Here is a 12,469-nt window from a genome sequence, read left to right as displayed (position 1 = left end):
GACGGCCAAATTACCGGTCTAAGAACCGCAAGCAGCCTGTCTGCCACTATTGCAAAAAATATGGACATACTGAATCAACGTGCTGGCAGTTAAACGGGCTAACCCCGAGGCCGAGGACCGCCCCTCGGGAGGTAGAACAATATGTCCAAAGGATCCAAGTTGGATGCCCAGATACGTAGGATCTCGTCCAAAAATTAACATATGCATCAACGGGATACCTTTTGAAGCCCTGCTGGATACTGGGTCTCAGGTTACCACCATTCAACGACCCGCCTTTGACAAATTCTGGGATTCCAGTCTCCTCACACAGCCACCAGAATCTTGGCTGGACATCATTGCCAGCAACGGCAAGCCGGTGAAAGTTCATGGGTACTGGGAACCTACCCTTCAGGTGGGAGAAGCCACCTAACCACAGCAAGGTGTGATTGTGGTGCAAGCCTGAGATAAAGGGGGACACCCCGTGATCTTAGGGACTAATGTCTTTAAAAATTGTTACTCCAAGGTGCTTGAGGCATTGAACCAATCCATACCTTCAGCTTCACCTGCTTCTAAAAGAGTCATTCAAAAGACTATCAGTGTGCTGTGTGCTCAGCAAAAATTTGCTAATGGAAAAGGAGAAATTTGTACTGCCCAGATCCGGGATAACCGGCCGGTGATCCTGCCTCCGAATTCCCAAATCATCCTGTGGTGCCGTGCTGTACTAGGGATCCAGGGCCAAGACCATCAAGCCCTAGTGGAGCCTATCCAAATTGAGAATCATGCCTTCGTGGGAACAGCCAAGAGTCTGGTGACCGTATCTCAAGGTAAAGTGCCTGTCCATTTGATTAATTTCAGTGATCACCCTGTTACTCTTTCTAAGCACTGCCCCGTTGTTCCGCTTTTCCAGGTGTCCTTCCAGGATGTTATCCGTCTGCCTGCCACGGAGACGTTCCAGACCGTACAGAGCAGCAGCGTCCCTGCCAGCGCCTCTTCAGTATCCTGGTGGGAGGAACTTCATGTGGGGAACGAATCCACCCCGAAGGAGCAAATAGAGGGAGTCCTGAATCTGGTGAAAGAACACCACAAGGCCTTTAGCAAGCACTCCACGGACTACAGAGAGGTCAGTGTAATCAAACACACCATACCCACTGGCTCTCATCCTCCTATCAAGGAGAGATACAGACCCATACCACCTACTATCTATCAGTCCGTAAAAGAGATGATACAGGAAATGAAGGAATCTAATATAATCCAGGACAGTCCTAGTCCCTGGACTGCGCCCCTAGTTCTTGTCAGAAAAAAAAATGGCAGCATTAGGTTCTGCCTGGATTATAGAAAAATCAATCAAATCACCCATAAGGATGCTTATCCATTGCCATGCATCGAAGAGTCCTTAACTGCCCTGTTGTCATCAGCCTACTTCTCCACTCTGGATTTAACCAGCGGATACTGGCAGGTACCCATGGCCCCGGAAGACTGGGAGAAGACCGCTTTCACTACGCCTAATGGCCTGTTCGAGTTTAATTACATGCCGTTCGGACTGTGTAACGCTCCAGGGACTTTCCAGCGGTTGATGGAGCATTGTTTAGGCCATTGGAACTTTGAGACTGTGCTACTATACCTAGATGACGTCATTATCTACTCCAAGATGTATGAGGACCACTTAAAACACCTGGCCGAAGTGTTTCAAGTCCTTGTTAAATATGGCCTTAAAATCAAGCCGTCCAAGTGCCATCTGCTGAAACCAGTGGTAAAGTATCTAGGGCACTTTGTTAGTGACGAAGGAGTCCAGCCTGATCCTGATAAACTTGCTGCTGTAGGTAATTGGCCTACGCCCACCACCATGAAAGCGGTGAGAAGTTTCCTTAGCTTTGCAGGATATTATTGGCGCTTCATCCCGCATTTTGCACAAATTGCGGATCCGATCCAGGAACTCCTAAGGGGTGCATCCCAAGAAGAGTCCAAAGACTCCTATCCCTGTTGAATGGAATTAAGAACGGGAGATTGCCTTCCAGCTTCTAAAGAGGAAGCTGACGGAACCCCCTGTCCTGGGTTACCCGGATTATCAGAAGCCGTTTCACCTCTACACGGATGCCAGTAAAAGAGGCCTGGGAGCCGCTTTAGCTCTGGTGCAAGACAACAAAGAGAGGGTGATTGCCTATGCCAGCAGATCCCTGAGGGGAGCTGAGAAAAACTATCAGAACTATAGTTCCTTCAAGCTGGAGTTCCTTGCTTTAGTGTGGGCTGTGACTGAAAAGTTCAAAGACTATCTTGCGGCCACTCCGTTTGTCGCCTTCACAGACAACAATCCCCTGGCGCATCTGAATACAGCCAAGTTAGGGACGCTGGAACAAAGCTGGGCCTCCCGCCTTGCCAACTATGACTTCACTGTGAAATACCGGGCAGGCCGCTCCAATGTTAATGCTGATGCCCTGTCATGGCTTCCCACTGTCGAAGCACCAGATGAACCTAAGGATGCCTGGAAAGAAGTGGAGATAACATGTTTAACAGCAAATTTGCTCAACAAGATAATGTTTGCACTGAAAATTGCTCAGCTGCTGATCCTTCTTCATCAAATACTTCTGAGTCCAAGGGCGAACAGGAAAGGTGGATTAAGCTCCAGTCAGAAAGTAGAGTCCTCGGTGAACTGCTCGACTTCCTTACTAGTGGGAGAACTCCTGAGAGAGTCCGCAGGAAGAGTGCAGACCCAAAACTAATGAGACTGTGGAGACATCGCCACCAACTCTTCCTCCAAAAAGGCCTGTTGCTTAGGAGCCTGGATCCAGTGTCCTGCTATAGAGTGTACCAGATCATTATATCACGTCGAGATGCCAGTCTGGTGTTAGAGATGTATCATGACTAGGGATGAGCGAACCCAAACTGTATAGTTCGGGTTCGTACCGAATTTTGGGGTGTTCGTGACACGGACCCGAACCCGAACATTTTCATAAAAGTCCGGGTTCGGTGTTCGGCGCTTTCTTGGCGCTTTTTGAAAGACTGCAAAGCAGCCAATCAACAAGCGTCATACTACTTGCCCCAAGAGGCCATCACAGCCATGCCTACTATTGGCATGGCTGTGATTGGCCAGTGCAGCATGTGACCTAGCTTCTATTTAAGCTGGAGTCACGTAGCGCCGCACGTCACTCTGCTCTGATCAGTGTAGGGATAGGATGCAGCTGCTGCTGTTAGGGTGAGATTAGGCAGTGATTTACTCTTCCAAAACACTTAATGAAGTGATCGATCTATAGCTGTGAATCATTCAACCTCTGCTATATAAATGCTTACTGTTTTTAGGCTGCCCAGAGCGTTTTTCTGTCACTTTTTTCTAGGGTGATCGGCGTCCATTTTGTGTCTTGTGGTGCGCCAGCACAAGCTGCCACTAAGTACATAGTGTTTTTTTTTGGGCTATATCCTACATCAGGGGCTTGGCTGTGCTTGCTATTTTATTGAGGGGTGAAATACAATTGTCAAAATAGCAGTACCCTAAATCTGGTGTTTCAGCTGTGGCTAGCCAATTGTAATACTGTCTGCTGTCTGGCAAAGGATATATTTTTTTCTGGGTTGAAATACAATTCCCAAATTAGCAATTCCCTAAATCATTGTTTTCTGCTGTATCAGGCCAAGTTTAAATCTATCCATAAAAGGGTATATTAGATTGAAGGTGCGGATAGGGTCAATAACTTCACACGCTACCGTGCATTTCCAAGTCTAATTCTGTCCGTAAACGTATACCTGTCATCCTGCGCCTAAATAATAGGCCTACAATTTATATTCAGCTAAATCTGTGGTTACTGCTGTGGCTGGTCAATTTATTTAGTGTCCGCCAAAGCACAGTTTTTGTTCTGGGTTGAAATACAATTCCCAAATTAGCAATTCCCTAAATCATTGTTTTCTGCTGTATCAGGCCAAGATTAAATCTATTCAAAAAAGGGTATATTAGATTGAAGGTGCGGATAGGGTCATCCTCAATAACTTCACACGCTACCGTGCATTTCCAAGTCTAATTCTGTCCGTAAACGTATACCTGTCACCCAGCGTCTAAATAATAGGCCTACAATTTATATTCAGCTAATTCTGTCATTACTGCTGTGCCTGTATTAGTGTAATACGGTATCTAAATAGATAGCCAGATAGTGTTAGGTGCCTGTAAAAAAAGGCCTGAATTTGAATTCAATACATTGGGCCAAATAATTTTTTTCTTATTGTTGTGAACGGTAACAATGAGGAAAACATCTAGTAAGGGACGCGGACATGGTCACGGTGGTGTTAGTGGACCCTCTGGTTCTGAGAGAGGACGTGGCCAATCTGCCACAGCCACATGTCCTAGTGTAAAAACTACCTCAGGTCCCAGTAGACGCCAGAATTTACTGCGACATTTGGTGGGGCCCAATGCCGTTCTAAGGATGGTAAGGCCTGAGCAGGTACAGGCATTAGTCAATTGGGTGGCCGACAGTGGATCCAGCACGTTCACATTATCTCCCACCCAGTCTTCTGCAGAAAGCGTACAGATGGCGCCTGAAAACCAAGCCCATCAGTCTGTCACATCACCCCCATGCATATCAGTTGAGCCTCAACTTATGCAGCAGTCTCTTATGCTGTTTGAAGACTCTGCTAGCAGGGTTTCCCAAGGGCATCCACCTAGCCCTTTCCCAGCGGTGGAAGACATAGAATGCACTGACGCACAACCACTTATGTTTCCTGATGATGAGGACATGGGAATACCACCTCAGCACGTCTCTAATGATGAAACACAGGTGCCAACTGCTGCGTCTTTCTGCAGTGTGCAGACTGAACAGGAGGTCAGGGAGGAAGACTGGGGGGAAGACGATGCAGGGGACAATGAGGTCCTAGACCCCACATGGAATGAAGGTCGTGCCACTGACTTTCAGAGTTCGGAGGAAGAGGCAGTGGTGAGACCGAGCCAACAGCGTAGCAAAAGAGGGAGCAGTGGGCAAAAGCAGAACACCCGCCGCCAAGAGACTCCGCCTGCTACTGGCCACCGCCATCTGGGACTGAGCACCCCAAAGGCAGCTTCAAGGAGTTCCCTGGCGTGGCAGTTCTTCAAACAATGTGCTGATGACAAGACCCGAGTGGTTTGCACGCTGTGCCATCAGAGCCTGAAGCGAGGCATTAACGTTCTGAACCTTAGCACAACCTGCATGACCAGGCATCTGCATGCAAAGCATGAACTGCAGTGGAGTAAACACCTTATAAACAAGGAACTCACTCAGGCTCCCCCTGCTACCTCTTCTGCTGCTGCCGCCTCGGCCTCTTCCTCCGCCTCTGGAGGAACGTTGGCACCTGCCGCCCAGGAAACAGAGGATGTACCACCAACACCACCACCTCCGTCACCAAGCATCTTCACCATGTCACACGGCAGCGTTCAGCTCTCCATCTCACAAACATTTGAGAGAAAGCGTAAATTCCCACCTAGCCACCCTCGATCCCTGGCCCTGAATGCCAGCATTTCTAAACTACTGGCCTATGAAATGCTGTCATTCAGGCTGGTGGACACAGCTTCAAACAGCTCATGTCGCTTGCTGTCCCACAGTATGTTGTTCCCAGCCGCCACTACTTCTCCAAGAGAGCCGAACTTCCCGAACCCGAACATCCAGGTGTTCGCTCAACTCTAATCATGACCAGTGCAGAAAACTGAGGCCACCATTTGCAGGAGGTTCTATTGGATCAGGATGAGAGAATACATTGAAAGATGGTGCCGGGAATGTACTGCCTGTGCCGTTGGGAGAAGTGAACGCCATAACCAGAGAGAACCTCTCCATCCTATCGTGAGTAAAACACCCTTAGAACTTGTTGCCGTTGATCATGTGAAGTTGGAGCCAAGTCGCTCAGGGTATACGTATGCCATGACCATTATTGATCACTTCACTAAGTTTGTCGTAGCAGTGCCGGTGAAAGACCTGACAGCCAAGACTGCGGCGGAGGCGTTCTGGAAGCATTTCCTCCTGCCCTATGGCTGCCCAGAGAGGATCCTCACCGACCAGGGGTGCGCGTTTGAATCACAGTTGTTCCAGGAGATGTGCCTGCTACATAACTGCCCGAAGGTCCGGACCACAGCATATCATCCGCAAGGTAACGGACTCTGTGAAAAGATGAATCAAACTCTCATTGAAATGTTAAGAGCAGTACCCTCTGACAGGGGCATAGCTAGAAATGCATGGGCCCCATAGCAAAAAAAATGTATGGGCCCCCCCCACCCCCACATATCTATCGGGCCTCCCACCACCCCTTCCAGAGCTCCCACGCAAACACCCATCCTAGATCTCCCACCGCCACGAGCATAGAAAAGTCAGAGGAAAAACAAATAAGTATATGAACCTTTTAATTCAAAATTGAAAACCATTCAGTAACTGATAAAGTGGCCAATCTGAAACATGAAGAATTGGAAAAAAATAATAATTAGTAATTGTATTTAAACATAAAGTGTGTGTGTGGTGGTGGGCTGGGGGATATTAGACATTTTAGTAATTGGGGATGGAGCAGCGGTCCAGCGAAATAGCGGCAGGGCGGATCCGACAGGCTGAACAGCCTGCCGGATCCGTCCTGCCGCAAGTGTAAAAGTACCTTTATGTCTGTCATATAATAGTGTGCCCCCCAAAAGAAGGAAGGGGCGCCCTCCTTATCACTGCTGGCATCTCTTTTTAACTTCAGATGATCAGACTCTCACTAATTACAGCACACGCCCTGCGCCCTGGCCTGTAGTGTCCACCATCAGACAGGGGAGGGAAGAAAAGAAACCCCAGAACTAGAGTGTCAGTGTGCCCCCCAATGTGTTGGGGGGCACACTCTAGTTCTGGGGTTTCTTCCCTCCCCTGTCTGATGGTGGACACTACAGGCCAGGGCGCAGGGCGTGTGCTGTAATAAGGCTACTTTCACACTAGCGTTCGGGCGGATCCGTTCTGAACGGATCCGCCCATAATAATGCAGACGGAGGCTCCGTTCAGAACGGATCCGTCTGCATTATATTAGCTAAAAAAAGCTAAAAGTGTGAAAATAGCCTGGGACGGATCCGTCCAGACTTTCAATGTAAAGTCAATGGGGGACGGATCCGCTTGAAGATTGAGCCACATTGTGGCATCTTCAAACGGATCCGTCCCCATTGACTTACATTGTAAGTCTGGACGGATCCGCACGCCTCCGCACGGCCAGGCGGACACCCGAACGCTGCAAGCAGCGTTCAGCTGTCCGCCTGTCCGTGCGGAGGCGAGCGGAGCGGAGGCTGAACGCCGCCAGACTGATGCAGTCTGAGCGGATCCGCCTCCATTCAGACTGCATCAGGGCTGGACGGCTGCGTTCGGGTCCGCTCGTGAGCTCCTTCAAACGGAGCTCACGAACGGAAACCCGAACGCTAGTGTGAAAGCAGCCTTAGTGAGAGTCTATAAAATGAATTCTGAAGTTAAAAAGAGCTGCCTGCAGACCTGCAATGATAAGGAGGGCGCCCCTTGCTTCTCTTGGGCCCCACACTGAGTCTGCAGGCAGCTCTTTTTAACTTAAGAATTTAGATTATCCCAGAAATCATAAATTCTCAATAATCTCACTTCCTTAAAGGGAACCTGTCACCAGGATTCTGTGCATAGAGCTGAGGACATGGGCTGCTAGATGGCCGCTAGCACATCCGCAATACCCAGTCTTCATAGCTCTGTGTGCTTTTAATGTGTTAAAAAACAGTTTTGATCAATATGCAAATGAACCTGATATGTGTCCTGTGTCCGGAGATGAGTCAAGCGGAAAGGAGCCCAGCACCGCCCCGCGTCCTCCGAATCTCCTTCTTGCTGGCTGACGTCAGAGCTGGAGCGCCGAAATCTCGCGATGCGCAAGCTAGCTCATGCGCAGTATCGGCATCATGTTCATTCCCTGTGCTGGCATCAGCACAGGGAGCGAACTATGCATGCGCTAGCTCACGCATCGCGAGATTTCGGTGCTCCAGCTCTGTGATGTCAGCCAGCAAGGAGGAGATTCGGAGGACGCGGGGCGGTGCTGGGCTCCTTTCCACTGGACTCATCTCCGGACACAGGACACATATCAGGTTCATTTGCATATTGATCAAAACAGTTTTTTAACACATTAAAAGCACAGAGAGCTATGGGGACTGGGTATTGCAGATGTGCTAGCGGCCATCTAGCAGCCCATGTTCCCAGCTCTATGCGCAAAATCCCGGTGACAGGTTCCCTTTAAATTCAAATGAATCACATCACTTGAGTCACTGTAGTCGCACAGACTGGAGTGGCACGACCGACGGCAGGACTGTCACTGGACTGGAGAGACGAGGCACTGACTCCGCTGAGGACTGGAGGAGTGACTGTGAGGTTCCTCTCTGGCCCTCAGACTGGTTTTGGGCAGTCAGAATCAGATTTAGATAGCGCGCCGAATCTGACTGGCGCCAGTGCGGCCGGCGGGACCACTCCCTCCATAGTCCCACTCCCTCCACAACAGGTACACCCCCCGGGCCCCCCCCAACAACCCCCCCAACCCCCTCGGCCTGGCCCTGTCCCCCTCCACCGCCTGGTGTCTGCGGCGCTTGTGCCAGCGTGGCTCCGCCTCCACTACGCCCCCGTTCCGGCCCCCTCCACCGCCTACCTCATGTTTAAGTTGTGCGACAGCCGGCAGTGCTACAGTTCTACTACAGTTACTCCTCCTTCCTTGGCTTCCGCCTTCCCCCCAGCCAGGCCCGAGCCGCGGACCACCCGCGCCACGCCCACTACACTGGGCGGGCGGTCAGGCCTGGATGCCTGTGTGAGTATATTAATAAAAAATAAAATAAAAATTATGCAGTCTGGACGGGCCCCCAGTGGCGTAGGGCCCCATAGCCACTGCTATGGTTGCTATGGCGATCCCTACGCCACTGCCCTCTGAGACAAGGGGTGATTGGCCTACTCTGCTGCCACAACTCATGTATACCTATAACAATACAATTCACTGCTCCAGCGGTTACACGCCCTTCTATTTGATGTTCGGCCGTCAGGGGAGGTTGCCTGCTGACCACTCCCTGGATGTACAAGTGCCTGATGTCATCAATCCACTACCAAGGACTGATTGGGTGGTGGAGCATCAAAGACGTGTCCTTAATGCTAAGGAGATTGTTCAGGAATGCATGGAAAGTGTCTGAGGGCGACAGCAGAGAGACTATGACCTGGCTGCTCATGCAGAGCCTCTAGCTGTAGGAGACATGGTGTGGTTGAAAAATAACCATGAAACCAGTAAACTGGACAGTAAGTGGGAAAGTACTCCCTGTCATTTCTGCTATTCCTAATGCTAAGGCCCATATTTATCAAATCTCTAGAGAAGATAAAGGCTCCCAAATTGTACACAGGAACCGTTTAAAACCCTGCATAGAAGGAGAAATTGCAGCAGAAGATATTGAGCCAGAGTCTCCTTAGCCCGAGTTGCCAGCCCAACCTGCTGACCCTATGCAGGCTGTTGAGAACCTGATACATGACAAAGAGCCACTTCATTGGTTCCTCACACCCTGGTTGAACTTGGTGGTACCAGCTCCAGTTCCTGCTAGTCCTCAACCCCAGGATGACCTGTCCCAGTGTACACCTGAAAGAGTTCCAGAGCTTGTGGATTCTCCTGGCAGAAGAAGAGCTTCTGTCCGTGAGAAGGTCCACGTGGTCTACTAGGGGGCACCAACCTTTTGAGCCTCCAGGAACTTATGTTATTGCCTAAATTTTCATTATTATGGACTATCCTGGTTGTTATTGATACGCTGTACCAGGTCAGTGCCATTGTTCCCTATTATATCCTGTACGAAGAGAACGACGCCCCTTTTCACTGCACTTGCCAGCGGAGCTGCCTGATATATTTTATATTGCGAAAGTAGTGGTTGTTGTATCTGCCTGCTTTTAGTTTTTTTGTCTTTCAGGTTGCAGTCTCCAGCTGGGCGGGCCCCTTGTGTTGCGCTGAGGATGGTCAATGTTAAAGCAACGGTGTATGTAGTGTCCCACTAGGTAAATGTGGGCACTACACAAGGGTTAATATGGCCATTGTATTCTATATGATGTTTTATGCGATTATCCTGTGTATTTCCTGTATCAGGCCTGTTAGGGTGTAGTTCCTCCTCCTAGACACTAGAGGGAGCTAGGGAACCCCTAATATATATGGTAAGGTCCAGACAGGAAAAGGTAGGGCAGTGTGTTCCAGGAGGCTAGTGAGTGCAGACTAGCCAGCCTGAGGGTCCTGAGTAAAGCAAGCTCAGAAGTTGCCCCACCAGGAGAAGGGTTTGCCTCCTGAGAAACCGAGTTCCCATATCAAAGCAGAGCAGAGCCAGTATCCCAGCCAGACAAGAGAGCTGAAGGGCAGAAGGATTATTTGAAAAAGCAAGGATATATACCTGAGGAAGTTTCTATCAAGGGTAAAGCCAGCATTAGGGCATACGGGCCTTGGGATTAAGACAGACAGGAGTTCTGAGGAATAGTGCACAGGATTTCTGAGGAAAAGGTGCAGCCTGTTCTGTAAGTGTTTTAACCCTCTGAGTATCTTGCAAAGAACATTGTACCTGCCATTGATGTAAAAACCTGCTTATAATTGCTACTGCCATGTGGAACTGAACCTAGACTGTACAAAGTTAACTGTTTCCAGTAAAGGAAGTTTTGGTTCACCACAACATCGTGTTCCTCAATTATTCCTATTATCAAATTGGTGTGCCACCGTTACAGGCACTGGCGTCACGAATCTTAAAGGAATCTTGCCAACGGCACATTAAACACCTGCAACATCCAGGGCACCTCATCTACCATCAGGCCTGGTCCCTATACACCGAAAGTGACCCAGAGGTCCCCTGTGCCAGCCTCTCCATCACTGCTGTACGCCTGCCCAGGGTCTTTCAAGAAACTGTGAGTAACCCAGAGCATCCCTCGTTTGCCTAAGTAACCATGACCTCACCATCGCATTACCCTGCAGGGCTGCGTACTGCACCTGTGCAGGGAGAGGGTCAAGAACGCAGCCTGTGTCCTCGTCTCCATGGCAACAGGCGAGCAGCAGAGGAGCTGAGTGCCGATAATAATGATCAGTGCTCAGCTGTGTTGGGCTGTGTACTGTGAGTCATGTGACGCTAGCCACGTCATGTGACTCACCAGCCAGGGCTAATTAAACAGGCAGCCTGCTGGCCACAGGTTGCCTTTGATTGGTCTTATTTCATTCACCAGCATATCATCTGTTAGTGTTTGTTGTGTTTTGACCTCGGCTCTGTATTTTGACCTCACTCTTGCTACCTCCTGCATTTGATGTGACCTCTTGGCTTTGACCCCGGCGTGAGTTTGACTTGATCTTGCTTTTCCCTTTTGTATTGTTGTTCCTCCTGGCGCCTGACCTCAGCTCGTATTGACTTTGATATTTGATTAACCCCTCAGTGCCTGCCTGCCACTTTTGTTGTTTTCTCCTTTATTGTATTCTTACCTTTAAGGCCTTGCACGTACTCAGATTAGGGACCGCCGTCAAAATGTACACCGTCGCCTAGGGCAGACCGTGCAAGTAGGCAGGGACAGAGGTGACAGGGGAATTGTCTCTGACTGGAGAAGAAAAAGTTCAGTCTCCAGAAGCGTCAAAGCTTCTTTACTGTAAGAACTGTGAATCTGTGGAATAGACTTCCTCAGGATGTGGTCACAGCAGGAACAGTGGACAGTTTTAAAAAGGGTTTATACGAATTCTTAAAGGGAACCTGTCACCAGGATTTTGGGTATAGAGCTGAGGACATGGGCTGCTAGATGGCCGCTAGCACATCCGCAATACCCAGTCCCCATAGCTCTGTGTGCTTTTATTGTGTAAAAAAACCGATTTGATACATATGCAAATTAACATAAAAGAGTCATATCTTACTTGTGTGACCAGAGAAGAGTCATATTTTCAAGCTCTGACTCATCTCAGGTTAATTTGCATATGTATCAAATCGGGTTGTATCCACAATAAAAGCACACAGAGCTATGGGGACTGGGTATTGCGGATGTGCTAGCGGCCATCTAGCAACCCATGTCCTCAGCTCTATACACAAAATCCCGGTGACAGGTTTCCTTTAAAAGTAAATTTACATTAAAGGTTATGAAAATGTGTAGAAATCTGAGTCTCAATTCCTTCTTGGATTCACATCCCCACCAATCCCTTGGTTGAACTTGATGGACTTATGTCTTTTTTCAACCGTATTAACTATGTAACTATATGTACAGTGCCTTGCAAAAGTATTCACCCCCCTTGACTTTTTTTTCGTATTTTGTTACATTACAGCCTGTAAAATTTTTCAAATAAAACTACATTTCTATATAAATTGTTATCTACATTTATTGTTCTGCATGTCTTTGATTTAAAAAAATGCAATACGTGTATATTTATTGGTTTGCGCAAAAGTTATAGCGTTTACAAACTATGGTACAAAAATGTGAATTTCCGCATTTTGAAGCAGCCCTGACTTTCTGAGCACCTGTCATGTTTCCTGAGGTTCTACAATGCCCAGACAGTAGAAACACCCCACAAATGACCCCAT

This window comes from Bufo gargarizans, chromosome 5 (genome assembly GCF_014858855.1).
Source record: "Bufo gargarizans isolate SCDJY-AF-19 chromosome 5, ASM1485885v1, whole genome shotgun sequence".
Classification (NCBI taxonomy): Eukaryota; Metazoa; Chordata; class Amphibia; order Anura; family Bufonidae; genus Bufo; species Bufo gargarizans.
Note: the sequence above shows the minus strand (reverse complement) of the source record.